The sequence below is a fragment of the Pogoniulus pusillus genome, unplaced genomic scaffold (genome assembly GCF_015220805.1).
Source record: "Pogoniulus pusillus isolate bPogPus1 unplaced genomic scaffold, bPogPus1.pri scaffold_83_arrow_ctg1, whole genome shotgun sequence".
NCBI lineage: Eukaryota > Metazoa > Chordata > Aves > Piciformes > Lybiidae > Pogoniulus > Pogoniulus pusillus.
Genome location: NW_026974726.1, coordinates 85,665 through 99,410, shown reverse-complemented (window position 1 = coordinate 99,410; position 13,746 = coordinate 85,665). Strand labels below are relative to the sequence as shown.

The 13,746-nt window shown below is 49.5% G+C and overlaps 1 long non-coding RNA gene across 2 annotated transcripts; it reads right to left on the bottom strand.

Moving 5' to 3' along the window:
* Window positions 1-7,821: 7,821 nt before the first annotated feature.
* On the bottom strand, window positions 7,822-11,351 carry LOC135174582 (uncharacterized). 2 transcript variants are annotated; one of them, XR_010302020.1, is made up of 4 exons: window positions 11,261-11,351; window positions 8,724-8,903; window positions 8,350-8,422; window positions 7,822-8,106 (listed from the first exon to the last, which is right to left on the bottom strand). It is a non-coding gene; the product is annotated as an uncharacterized LOC135174582 (long non-coding RNA). The 2 variants fall into 2 exon arrangements; XR_010302019.1 differs by lacking the exon at window positions 11,261-11,351 and adding an exon at window positions 9,560-9,620.
* Between the last annotated feature and the right edge of the window lie 2,395 nt (window positions 11,352-13,746).

Here is a 13,746-nt window from a genome sequence, read left to right as displayed (position 1 = left end):
CTTACGGAACCTTGCCGTTACCATGGAACCTCCCAGCCGCCCCTCCCTTCTTCCGCGGTTTTTTCAAAGTATTGGTGACTCCCTTTGGGGAGCTGGCGAACCGACCACACAAGCACTTTTGGATAAACAAGTAGCAATTTCTCTCCTCTTGAACTTTTTGGAAAAGCGAGGAGTTTCCATGTCAAAGAAAAAATTGACTTCCTTAGTAGCATATGGACTAGTAAGAGGACACTTTCAAACTTCAGACTCTCTTTTTGATGAATCTGAATGGCGCCGCTGTGGCGATACTATTTTTGACCAGGCTATTGACGGTGACAAAACAGCCAAAAGCGTACAAAAGCAATGGCGTGATGTCATCAATTGCTTGAAGAAATACAGATTGGAACAGACCCTTGCAGCTACAGCAGCGGCACGGCTTGCTGACGGCTTGGACACTCGGGGGAAGAGACCACTAGAGGCAATGGTTACGCCAGCTAGCTCTCTCTTTTCCGACCTGAAAATTTCTCCAGGCACGGTGGTGCCTTTGATGACTCTCCCCAGTGCATCTACTGTTCCGATGCTGTCCGCAGTGCCGATGCAACCGGTGCCGCCAACTCCAAACACTCCGACGCAGCCGGCAGCGCCTCAGCAACCGGTGCCGCCAACTCCAAACACTCCGACGCAGCCGGCAGCGCCTCAGCAACCGGTGCCGCCAACTCCAAACACTCCGACGCAGCCGGCAGCGCCTCAGCAACCGGTGCCACCAACTCCAGACACTCCGACGCAGCCGGCAGCGCCTCAGCAACCGGTGCCACCAACTCCAGACACTCCGACGCAGCCGGCAGCGCCTCAGCAACCAGCGCCGCCTCAGCAGGACGTCCCGATGCAGCCGGTGCCGCCTCAGCAGGACGTCCCGATGCAGCCGGTGCCGCCGGCTCAGGACCCTTCGTTATACCCTGCGCTGCCTCAACAACCGACGCCACTCCCTCAAGACGTTCCCGACGTTCCTGCCGTTCCAGTGCAGCCACCAGTACCCCCGATGCCAGCGGCACCAATTCCCCAAAACATTCCCACCATCCCTGCCGTTCCGGTGCAGCCGCCTGCCCCCCTGCTCCCAGCGCCACCGCCCTACAGTGGTCCGTTTTCCCCACTCCCGGCTTCCGCTACTGTCTCGCCACGTCCGGCGCAAACTCCTTCTGCTACATTCCGACCCGCCCCCCCGGCTGCAGCGGGCCTGAGTTGGACTTCCGCCGCGGAAGCCGGTCCTTCCTCTCAAGCCCGGGAACCGCCGCCTGTGATTAACTTGGACGCTAGCGACTCCTCACAGTCCGATGCCGACGACACTATTGACAATGTTGCCGACGACTTGCAGAAACTTAGAATAATGCCTTCTGGCAATGCCCAGCCCCTGGCGGCACCACAAGCTACAGAGATCACCGGGAAGACTCTCCAGCTTACACCCGTTGGTCCACAACATCGGTGGCGTGCCGTTATTCGCGACGCCTTGTTACAAGGTGATTGGGAGGCAGCTGCTGCTCTGGAAGGTGCAGCGGCATTCCCAGTTGTGGCAGCACGGACCGCAGATGGACAGCCAGGAGCCACTCACACGGCTCTTGATTGGAAACTGCTTATGCAGTTGAAAACAGCAGTATCTTCCCATGGCTTACACTCACAACCGACTAAGCAATTGCTGAATTACATCTTCTCTGCCTATGTGCTATGCCCAGCAGATTGTGAGACTGTTGCGAGACTGATTTTAACACCATCCCAGTTTATGTTGTGGGAAAGGGCATGGCGCGATGAGTGCAGGAAGGTGGTGGAGCAGCCACGACAACTAGGCGACCCCTTACTCAATGTTCAAGCAGATATACTGCTGGGAAAAGGGGCTTTCAGCTCGCTGGATGCCCAGATACGTCATCCCTTTGAGTGGCATCATGCGTCCATGACAACTGCCAGGGCAGCTTTTAATATGGTGCCTACAGAGCCAAGAGCACCTAGCTATACCGCTGTTAAGCAAGGTTTGAGTGAGGACTACAGCCATTTCATTGATAGACTAGCAGCTGCAGTTGAAGCAGCCACTGAGTTAGATGCTGCAACCAGACAAGCCTTTTTTCGAACCCTAGCTTTTAAGAATGCTAATAATAAGACCAAGCAGCTGTTGTCCATTCTGCCTAGGGAAGCCTCAGTGGACGATATGTTGGAGCGAGTTGCTCGAATGCCCACAAACCAGCAGCAGACATTTGTTGCAACCCGAATGGATCAAGTTCTAGATAAGCACACGCAGCTCGTAATGGCAGCACTGTGATCCGCAGATGCAGGGAATCGTGGCCGCCGAAACAACCCATGGAACCCCTGCTTCCGCTGCGGTCTAACTGGGCACCCACGCGATAATTGCCCACAGGCTGCAGTCTGGTGTGACCGCTGCCAACTTGACACTCATGCAACTGCGGCCTGCAAGCGCTCGGGAAACTACCAGCGCAGCGCGGCAGGCAGCCGCGCGAGGACACAAGTTGCTGCCCCAGTGACGCTATCTGCCCAGCAAGCTCCGGCAGCCTCGGGCTGGATCTTACAACAGCAGTAAGCATCACTTTGATTGACAACCGCCCAGTCCCTATTGCCACCTCCATGAAAGGCCCATTAATGATAAATGGCAAGCCCACTGGCGCATTACTCCTGGGGAGATCTTCTGCCGGGCTGAAGGGATTAATGATTGTTCCCGGGGTGATTGATGAAGACTACACCGGTATCATACAAATTGTTGCATACACTAACAGCCCACCTATCGTGGTGCCAGAAGGCAGTCGCATTGCTCAACTGGTGCCCCTGACCAACCTGCTACAGGACGTGGCCCAGGGCCGCGCCTTGCCACAAAGAGGAGATCAGGGTTTTGGATCTACGGGTGGCCTAGCCATGCTGACCCTGTCCTTGACTAGACGACCACTTGCATCAGCTATCATTAGTAATGGTCAGGACACAATAACCATGGACATTCTCCTGGATACAGGTGCCGATATAACCATTTTTTCCATACCTGCATGGCCCTCGCACTGGCCAGCAAGCCCAGCTAAAGGCGGTATTGAAGGTGTTGGTGGAGTATCTCAGACTCTGACAAGCTCACAGCGAATCAGTATAACCATAGATGAGAGGACAGGCCACGTCTTTGCAACCATCGCACCTCTCCCGCAAGGTGTAAATGCGCTGATTGGTAGGGATGTCATGACACAGATGGGAGTCGTGATAACTACTCCGCAGGTAATTTTTCAGCAGCGGCCACTGGACGGCAGCCGCCCATAATCAAACTCCAGTGGCTTTCTAGTACACCGATCTGGATAGATCAGTGGCCGCTGCGAAAGGAACGGCTGCAAGAAGCACACAAGCTCATCGAAGAACAACTTGCTGCAGGCCATATTGTACCTTCAACCAGCCCATGGAACACCCCGATTTTTGTAATACCAAAAAAGTCAGGAAAATTTCGCCTCTTACATGACCTTCGAGCTATTAACGAACAAATGCAAGCTATGGGTGCTCTTCAACCGGGCCTGCCTTCGCTATCCATGATACCAGAGAACTGGGAATTACTTGTCATAGATCTAAAAGACTGTTTTTTTACAATTCCACTACACCCTGCAGACTGTCAGCGTTTTGCCTTTACCTTGCCAGCCATTAATAAGCAGCATCCAGCACGCCGCTTCCACTGGGTGGTCTTGCCCCAAGGAATGAAAAATAGCCCAACAATGTGTCAGCTTTACGTCGACTTTGCCCTGCGTCCCATTCGACAGATGTGGAAAACGGCCATCATCTACCACTATATGGACGATATCCTAATAGCCCAGCCGGAGCCCTTCCTCGATACTCATCTGCAGCAACTCGTGACGGAACTCCAGGCTGTAGGACTTCAGATTGCCTCAGAAAAGATCCAGAGGGAAGCTCCATGGAAATATCTAGGCTGGCACATAGCCAAAAACCTCATACGTCCCCAGAAATTACAGCTGACCACCAATATTGCCACACTTAAAGATGCTCAGACATTGATGGGAGACTTGCAGTGGTTACGTCCTGTCATAGGGTTCACAAACGACGACCTACGACCCTTAAAGCCACTGCTACAAGGCACAGACCCCGCCAAAAGGGTCAAACTCTCTCACCTACAACAGGAAACTATACAGAAACTTAGTGACATGATCACCAGCAGATGGGTAGAACGAGTGGACCCAAACGTGCCTATCGACTTATCTATTATTAAGGGCGAGCACTGTATTTTTGGGGCTATCACACAGTGTAAGTTTCGATCAAAGGACCAACTATCTGTCCTGGAGTGGTTGTTTACTACCATGCAGCCGCAAAAAACAATAGAGACACAGACGTATACAATAGCCCGGTTGATTAAGAAGGGCAGGAAACGGCTATTGGACATTGCCGGAACAGAACCCGATTCCATAAGGTTACGTATCAAGCGGGACGACCTGGAATGGTTCTTATGCCAGTCAGAGGAGCTGCAGACCAGCCTCCTGAATTTCCCAGGCCGCATTTCCATACAGGTGTTGAAGTCCAACACACTCCGATGGATAAGCCAGCAGAGCTGGATAGTTAGGCCAAAGCAGTCTCCCTCCCCTTTACAGAACGCGGTCAATGCATTTACAGATGCAGGACGGAACTCACATAAGGCTGCTGTAGTATGGCACTCAAAGACAAGGTGGCAAAAACACATTTTGCAGGGGACGGCCATGGACTCCTTACAGACCCTGGAGTTAACCGCAGTGGTATGGGCTTTAGTTAACTGGCTTGACGTCCCCTTAAATGTAGTAACTGACTCAATGTATGTAGCTGGAGTGGTGCGGAGAATTGAGGACTCTTCTATCAGAGAGGTAAAGAATCAGCGCCTATACCAACTACTATGCTCACTGTATGCAGCTATAGCCCAGAGAACGGCTCCCTACTGCATTATCCATATTCGTAGTCATAAGTGGGAGATAGGTCTGGGGGAAGGCAATGCTAGAGCTGACAGGTTAGTGGCACTACCTGGACGGCCTGCCCCACTTGATCAGTTTTCCCTAGCCAGAGAGGCCCACGCTACTTTTCATCAGAATGCAAAAGGACTAAAACACCAATTTCAGATCTCTGACAACGATGCCAAGGGAATTGTACGTTCCTGCCCAGTCTGCAGTCATATGGGGCCAGGATTAGGATCGGGTGTGAATCCCAGAGGACTCAAGGCCTTAGAATTGTGGCAAATGGACGTTACTCATGTTCCCTCCTTTGGCAGATTACATTGCCTCCATGTTACTGTTGATACCTATAGCAAACACATATGGGCAACGCCGCTGCCAGGAGAGAGAGCCACTCACGCTATCAAACACTTGACAGGATGCTTTGCGGTGATGGGTGTGCCAGAAAAAATTAAAACAGACAATGGCCCTGCATACACCAGTGAGACATTTCGGAGGTTTGTGCAAAAGTGGGGTGTTACTCACACCACTGGCATAGCCAATTCACCCACGAGCCAAGCTATTATCGAGCGTGCCCATCAGGTGATAAAAGGTTACCTTGAAAAGTTTCGGGACATACCCGACCCAGCTGAACGCGTGAGCAAAACCCTTTTTGTTATTAACCATCTGTGTATTTTTGGTGATGATCCAGGACCACCTGCAGAGGTGCATTCAGGTTTGGTACAAAAAGGAGCGCCTCCAGTGCAAATGACAGTTATGTATAAGGACCCCAAGACCAGACTATGGGGAGGCCCGGCCCCTGTGATTTATCTGGGACGAGGATACATGTGTGTCTCTACCCAGTCAGGTCCCTTGTGGGTTCCTTCACGCTGGACCAAAGCTGTACCTGGAAATTGTGATAGTGGCAACCCCCCGCCGAGTCAGCCGGATAGACAGCAAACACAGCCTGGTTGATTTCTCAAGATATAGACTGGGGTCTTGATGACTATGTTGGACTCTGGAATTTTACCGTTGTTTTTGACTTTAATTATAATATATTTTGTATTTTGGACATTTGTTGGATAAGGTACTGATGCTTATTAATAATATTGGATTTTTAGGATAATGTTAATAATGCAGTAATTCTTAGGCAATCATGATGGAACATAATTAGCTTTTGATAGATATTATACTGATATATTATGGTAAGGCATCATATTTTATACTTATAAGTCCCTACTCACTTTTTCTATACTAAAGATAATATGGTACCATATTCTCTTTTACACACTCACTCACACACCTTTTTTTCTTTTTCTTTTCTACTAGGCTTATAAGTTAACACAGTATTATAGTTATATGATTTTTTTTTTTCTTTAATGTATAGAAATGTAGAATTTTGTCTTTTATATAAATTGAAAAAAAAAAAAAAGAGGAAAAGGGGGCGAGGTGGAAGAGGAGCTAGAAAAATAAGAAGAGAGGCATGGAGAAACACTACAGCCTTTTTGGACACATCATACAAGTAAGATCAGTGGATTTATCAGCTTAGGTATTGAATATGTTCGTATTATGCTTTATCACCTGTCTGTACAGGCCCTAAGGTGGATACCAACTTGAATATGATTGGTTTGTCCTTTCATGAAGTGAGCAGAAAATCTTGCTCAGATGGCAGAATTGTGGTAAGATCTTGGGAGAGTCAGAGAGATGATGATCATGAGTATTTGGATTATAAGGCATTGGATCTTGGCTAATGAATTTGGGTATTTTCATGAGCTTCAATGATTGTAGCTTAATGGAATAGATTCGGTCTGGTCCCTTTGGTGAAGGCCAAAGCCCACTTAAAATTGGCATAAGATGGCAAAGTGATTTCTTTATCTCTTGCAAGGGCCCTGCAAGGGATGAAAAAACACTGCTCCAAATTCTTGAAGTGAATCGAGAGCTGTGGGAAAAGGCCTAAGCAGAATAGCCTGAAAGCAACATCTAAGACGCACTCTTGTATGGTATTTGGGGGTTGGTAGTTCTTAAGCACAATCGTCAGACGCAGCTCATAGCCGAGGACTGCACTGGGAACATCAAGATCTCTGAGAAGTATGAAGTGAACTTAAAGCTATGGAGAGATACTGAACAATTCACTCGCCCGCAACATCGGCTACCACAGTGAGCTAATGAAGACGTGACAGACTTGCACCCTCCAGAAGCTGTGATGTTCGTCTGGACCTTTGGGTTTTTTGAACATCTGACTCGCTGTCGCTTGCAGAAATGGCTTTTGGGATCATTAGCTAAGCTTGGGTGGCTGGTTTGCCAGATTGTTGTCACTAGCAAAATTCTTAACAAATGTATACTCTTTACTTTAACACCATTGACCTGCGCTCCCACTGAGCACAGCTCGTTTAAAATCAAATGTGGGTTGCTCAAAAGAAAAGAAGGGGGTACTGTGGGAAGCTTCCTCCCGCAGCGGAGCATGAAAGGTAAACATCAGACCCTGTGATGAGAAGTGTCCTTGGAGCCTTGAGGCTCCCAGGGGCCTGAGCCTGCGACTATGAGCAACCCACGCACAGCTGTCAGGGGGTGGAATCTGCCGGCCTATGGGGTGGGCACGGCCCAGGGGGCTGACTCTGGCCACCCCCCCTGGGTGGGATCCTTAAGGTGTTTACTGTAAGTTAACCTATCTCTGCCTTACACTTAACCTGGAGCCAATCTGTACCCTCCACTTGTACCAATCTTGAGCTAAGTTAGTTGTCTACACCCCCTTTGGGGGCTATAAAGGTCGCTGCATCGCCCTAATAAATTGCACTGCTGCGCAGAAGCCACAGAGTCGACTCTCAGTGCCCCGATCTCTCGCCGCACCGGTCTCCGTCTTCCAACAGGTATGTCTGGCCCCAGGGTTTCAGAGGCATAGGGCCTGGTTTCCTTCAAAAATGCTCCTTTTCTCCCCTATGGATTACATTATGTTTTTCCATTCACAATGTCGGCTCTGTCCCACCTAATCACCTCAGCTTTTTCCTCCTACAATCTTCATTTTTATCCCCTAGAGACTTGTTCACTTTTTTGAATAGAAAATGTCACCTGTGTCCTCTTGTTTACCTCAGATTTTTCCTCCAGAGTTTGTTTTCTTCCCAATAGACCTGTTCAGCTTTTTCCTCTGCAACATCACTTCTCTGCTCTGAAGTCACCTCACTTTTCCCTCCATAATCTTCATTCTCTGTTCAAGAGAAAAGAACAGTCACAAAATTCAACAAAAAAAGATGTAATATATATGCATAAATACTTGCTATTTTAACAAAAAAAAATTCCCACAATCTAATATGTAATTGCGAGGAGGTTTCTAAACCCATAAATGCTATTTATAGCAAGGATTTAAGACCTTCACCCACCCCTGCCCTTTAAGAGACTGCTGCAAATCAGCAATAACAGCTCTCCAGCTGGAAAGCAGAAAGGAACTTACATTAAGTACAGATGTGGTCATTTGGGAGTTTCCTGCCCTTCCCCCCATGAATTCACCAGGCGAACTCAGGCAGCTGGAAGTTAAGGAATTAAGCTGTATTTACAGTGTGGCACAAATACACAAGCATGTATACAGATATTTACAAATATAGACAATCATCAACAAGTAATAAAACTAATACAGAAATACAAAACCCCTCCTGAACAGCAGAACTGTCCAGAAGGGCTTTTAATCCAACTCCTCTCCTTCTTTCCACAAAAGGGGCTAACAGAGCAGGAAGTAACAAGCCTACAGAAGAAATTCCTTTCCTCCAAATAAGAAGTTCAAGGTGGTCAGAGATCACTCCCCAAGGCTGGCACTTCACAGCAACTCACCAGAGAGATGTCTCTGTCCCCATTTTCCAAAGGGAATCCAATTCTTAACCACTTGCAAGGAGAACTGGGTTTCGAACAGCTCCGCTTTCTGCCATGAAAGCATCCCCCCAACAGTCAGGGTCTGTGGCTGAGGCTCCACACATCTCTCCAACTTGATTTTGGGTAAAGCAAATAAGATCTCTTAAAAAAGCAGGTGGAGGGGAGCAGGGATCAACAAGAGAAAAAAAGAAGTGAGACAGTTTTAAGTAAAACCCAAAGGCATTTCACAGGAAGCCTCATCCTTTAACCCATTTCATGTTGGAACTCCCATCCCCTGTGCTTCCTGGTTGGCCAAGAGTCACAGAACATAAAGCGAGGCACCGGCCTGTGGATGCCTGCTGCCTTGTGGCCACCAAATATAGAGACCCCTCAGGAGCCCCCAGAGGACCCCAGACCAATTTAGATGCCCACAATAACTCTTTTGATGTCCCCAAAACCTCATTTCATACCTCTTTAGATGACCCTGTAATGCCCAAACATGACCCTAGACCCTTTTACAGGCCTTTAAGAGACCCCTACAGACATCTACAGAACTCTACACACCTGTAAACACCTGAACAGATGCCTACAGACACTCAAAGACCTTTCACAACACCTACAAATGCCTACAGATATCTGGAGATCCCTGCAAACCCCTAAAATCTAACTACTGACCCCTCTAGACCCACACTGACATCTACAAGCCTCTATAGAAGCCTATAGACCTCTAACAGGCCCCTACAGACACACACAGACATGCACAGACTTCTACACACACTTGCATATGCCTCTATAGAAGCCTGCAAACACCTACACACCTCTGACAGACTCCTTCTGGCCTGCAAGCTCACACAGGCTGCTCAGACTCAGCTTCTCCCAAGCACCCCTACGGCCTTCTCAGGACTGCTTTTTATCACCTCCACCCCCAGCCTGCAGTGACAGGCACACTTGCTTCCGCCCAGCTGCAGCACTCTCCACTTGCTCTTGTTGAACATTAGCAGCTTCACCTGGGCCCAGCTCTCCTGCCTGCCCAGGTGTTTTCTAGATGCCATCCTGTCCCTCTGAGTTCTCTATAGCACCACTCAGGTTGGGGCCATCTGCAAACATGCTGCCAGTGCACCTCTATCTCACTTGCTACGGTCACAGTTTAGAGACATTAGACAAAAGTGCCCTGGAGCCAAAGAACTCCTTAATTGAATGCAAACACCTACAGACCCCTCCACACCTTTAACAGACCACTGCAGAACTCCACAGAACCCTCCAGACCTCCACAGACCCATTAAAAGGCACCTCCAAACCCAGGCAGACCTCTACTGACAACTAACAGACCCCTGCAAATCCCTACAGGCATCTACAGACCCCTACAGATGCCTGCAAACACATACAGACCCCTACAGAGCTCCCCAGACCTCTTCAGACTCCTCCAGATATTTAACAGACCCCTGCACACATCTACAGACCCCCCCAGAGCTTTAAATGATGCCTGCAGGCACCTACAGACCCACACAGAAACCTCCAAACATCTACTCAACTCTACAGACCTCTGCAGACTCTTTCAGACCCTGACAAATAGCTACAGACCCCTTCACACTTCTGCAGGCACCTACAGTCACCTACACACCACCACAGACATTGACAAAGCTCAACAGACACCTTCAGACCCCTCCACACCTTTAAAAGTTTTGTAGAGACTCTACAGAACCCTGAAAAAAAAATCTACAGACCTTGACAGAGCTCTACAGACCCCTCCAGACATTTAATAGGTGCCTGCAGACCCCTCCAGTACCCTATAGACATCTACAGATGGCTACAGACCTCTGCAGACAACTTCAGACCTTTCAAAGGTGTCTACACACACCCACAGACTCCTCTGCACCTCTACAGAACCCTACAGGCCACTCCAGGCTAACAGATTCCTGTAGACACTTAATAGATGCCTGACAGAGCTCTAGAGACCACTTCAGACCTTTAAAAGATGCCTGCAGACACCTGCAGACCTCCACACACCTACTGAATCCTACAGACACTTGCAGACCCCTACAGAGCTCTACAGAACCTTCCAGAAATCTACAGACCCCTCCAGTCTCCTAGAGACCTCTAGGGACCCCTGCAGATTCCTACATTGCCCTCCACACCTTTCAAAGCTGCTTAGAGACCTCTGCAAACATCTAGAGACCTCTTCACAGACCTACAGATCTCTAGCAGATGCCCACAGATGCCTCAAGACCCCAACAGACCCCTACAGATCTTTAAGAGGCCCCTAGAGACCCACAAAGACCTCGACAGACTTCTAGAGAACCCTGGAGACCCCTAAAGACCTCTACAGACACCTCAAGACCTTTACAGACTTTTGAGACATGCCTATAGCACCACAGACACCTCTGAAGACCCCTAACCACCTCCACAGACACCTAGAGAACCCCATAGACTTCCAGAGAGTCATCCAGACCCCCAGACACCTCTGCAGACTCAGAAAAGCCTCCAGACATTTTAGAAGACCCCTGCAGACAGCTACATACCTGGGCAGACTTCTACAGATGCTTGCACACCACTGCAGACACCTACAGAGCTCTGACACACTTCTTCTGGCCTGCAAGCTCACACCATCTGCTCGCACTCAGCTTCTCCCCAGCACCCACAGGGCTGCCCTTTATTGCCTCCGCCCCCAGCCCGCAGGGACAGGCAGGCTTCCTCCCGCCCACACGCAGCACCCTGCCCTTGCTCTCCTGGAACCTCACAAGCTTCACCTGGGCCCAGCTCTCCTGCCTGCCCAGGTGGTTTCTGGATGCCATCCTGTCACTCTGCTTTCTCTCTAGCACCCCTCGGCTTGGGGCCATCTGCAAACCTGCTGAGGGTGCACCTCCATCTCGCTGCTTGGACACCTCCAGGCATGGGGACTCCACCACCTCCCAGGGCAGCCTTCTGCAGATTCCTTGAGCGTAAATAAGTAAATATTAAGTGATATGCAGTTACTGGCACTAACTGCCCTCTCCTGATTGTCATTTCAGAATCATGGAACCACAGCTCTGTTCAGGCTGGAAGAGACTTTTGAGTTCACCAAGTCTCGCCTCAAGCTCACAATCCCAGCACTGCTACTAAGCCACTACCATATCTGGAGAACAACCTTCGGTTAGCTTTCACAGGTGACCAACCGTCACACTTGAGCAAGATGACCACAAATGGACAGGGGAGCTCCAGAAACCTCAGTGTTCAGGGAGCCATGTGCTTTGTTTGACTCAATATTGGCACACCTAAGATAGCTAAGAGGAAAAAAATATACATCAACAAAAGCAACCCCAGAACTGGACAAACTTTAGGGTCATTGCTTTCAAGAGAGTCTCACTGACCCAACCAGAGCCAGCTGGTCCTGAAGAAATCAAGGCCACCTGTAGCAATCCAGAAGGACACCTCTATAAGTGATGCTTGAGATGGGTAGGGGGCATCCTGAACCTGCCACACAGCATCCAGAAGCTCTGGAAAAGCCATTCTGAACCTGCCACACAGCATCCAGGAGTTCAGGAGCAGGAGATGACATTTTTTGGACTAGCAAGAGAAGTTCGGTTGCAGTCAAAGAGTTGTGATCAAAGACTCCATGTCCAGGTGGAGACCAGTGACAAGAGGAGCTCCTCAGGCATCTGCCCTAGGTCCAGAGCTGTTTAACATCTCTGTTGGTGGCAAGGACAGTGGCATTGAGTGCACCCTCAGCAAGTCTGCTGATGACACCAAGCTATGTGGTGCAGGGGACTCACCTGAGGGACGGGATCCACCCAGAAGGATCTTGGCAGGCTTGAGAAGTGAGCCAGTGCCAACTGCATGAGGTTCAACAAGTCACAGGGCAAGGTCCTGCAGCTGGGTTGGACCAACCCAAGGCACAAATCCAGGCAGGGTGCAGAGTGGGTTGAGAGCAGCCCTGAAAGAAAAGCCTTGGGGGTGTTGATTGTGGATGTCTCCTCCCCAGAGGTGTTCAAGGCCAGGTTGGATGAAGGCTTAAGCTACCTGTTTTAAGTGTCCCTGCCCATGGCAGGGGGGTTGGAGTACATGATCCCTGAGGCTCCTTCCAACCTAGGCTGTTCTCTGATTCTTCCAAAGCATCTTCATTCTTTCAGTGCTGACACCAAAACTCTTCCTCTTCCCTGCCTCATGCAGTTGCTTTTCATTTGTGTTACTGCTATTGGTGTTCTCTGGCACCGCAACCGTTTCTGGTCTAAAGGCATAAACAGCTCCAAAAAACCCAGATGTTCTCAGGAGGCATCAGATGATGGGTGGGAGGAAAGGAGGCAGGGTGAGGAGGGGAAGCATGGGTGCCACCATGGTGGGTTTGAGAGTTGGTTTTTTTTATGGCATCCATGCGGCCCTGACCACTTCTGCTGTGCCATCAGTGGTGAATCAAACCCCCTTGCTCCACAGCCAGCACTCACCAGTGGATCCATCAATGGTTGAAATCCATCAGACACATGTTCTGGTGCTGGCATTAGGTCACTTTCCAGTCTCAAGCAGATCTTTATCCTTCTCTGCTTCCATTTTCCTGACATCATTGAATGGATTGGATTGGAAGGGACCTTTAGAGATCAACTAGTCCACTCCCCCTGCAGCCAGCAAGGACATCTGCAACTCCACCATCTTCCACCCCAACATGAATGAAAAACTTCTTTCTTGGGAGGGTGGTGGAACCCTGGAGCAGACTGCCCAGAGAAGCTGCAGTGGAGTTGGATTCAGTGATCTCTGGCAATCCCTTCCAACCCCTACTATCCTATGATCCTAGAGCAGATTGCTCAAAGCTCCAATCAACCTCAATGGGAATGCTTCCAGGGATGGGGCATCCACCATCTCTCTGAGCAACCTGCCCCAGGGTCTCACCACTCTCAGTGTAAAGTTTTTTACTTCTATCTGGTGTAAATCTCCCTCTTTTAGTTCAAACCATCACCCCTTGTCCTGTCACAACAGGCTCTGTTCAAAACTCTGTCCCCAGCTTTAAGTAACTACCGCCCTTCAAGGACTGAAAGGC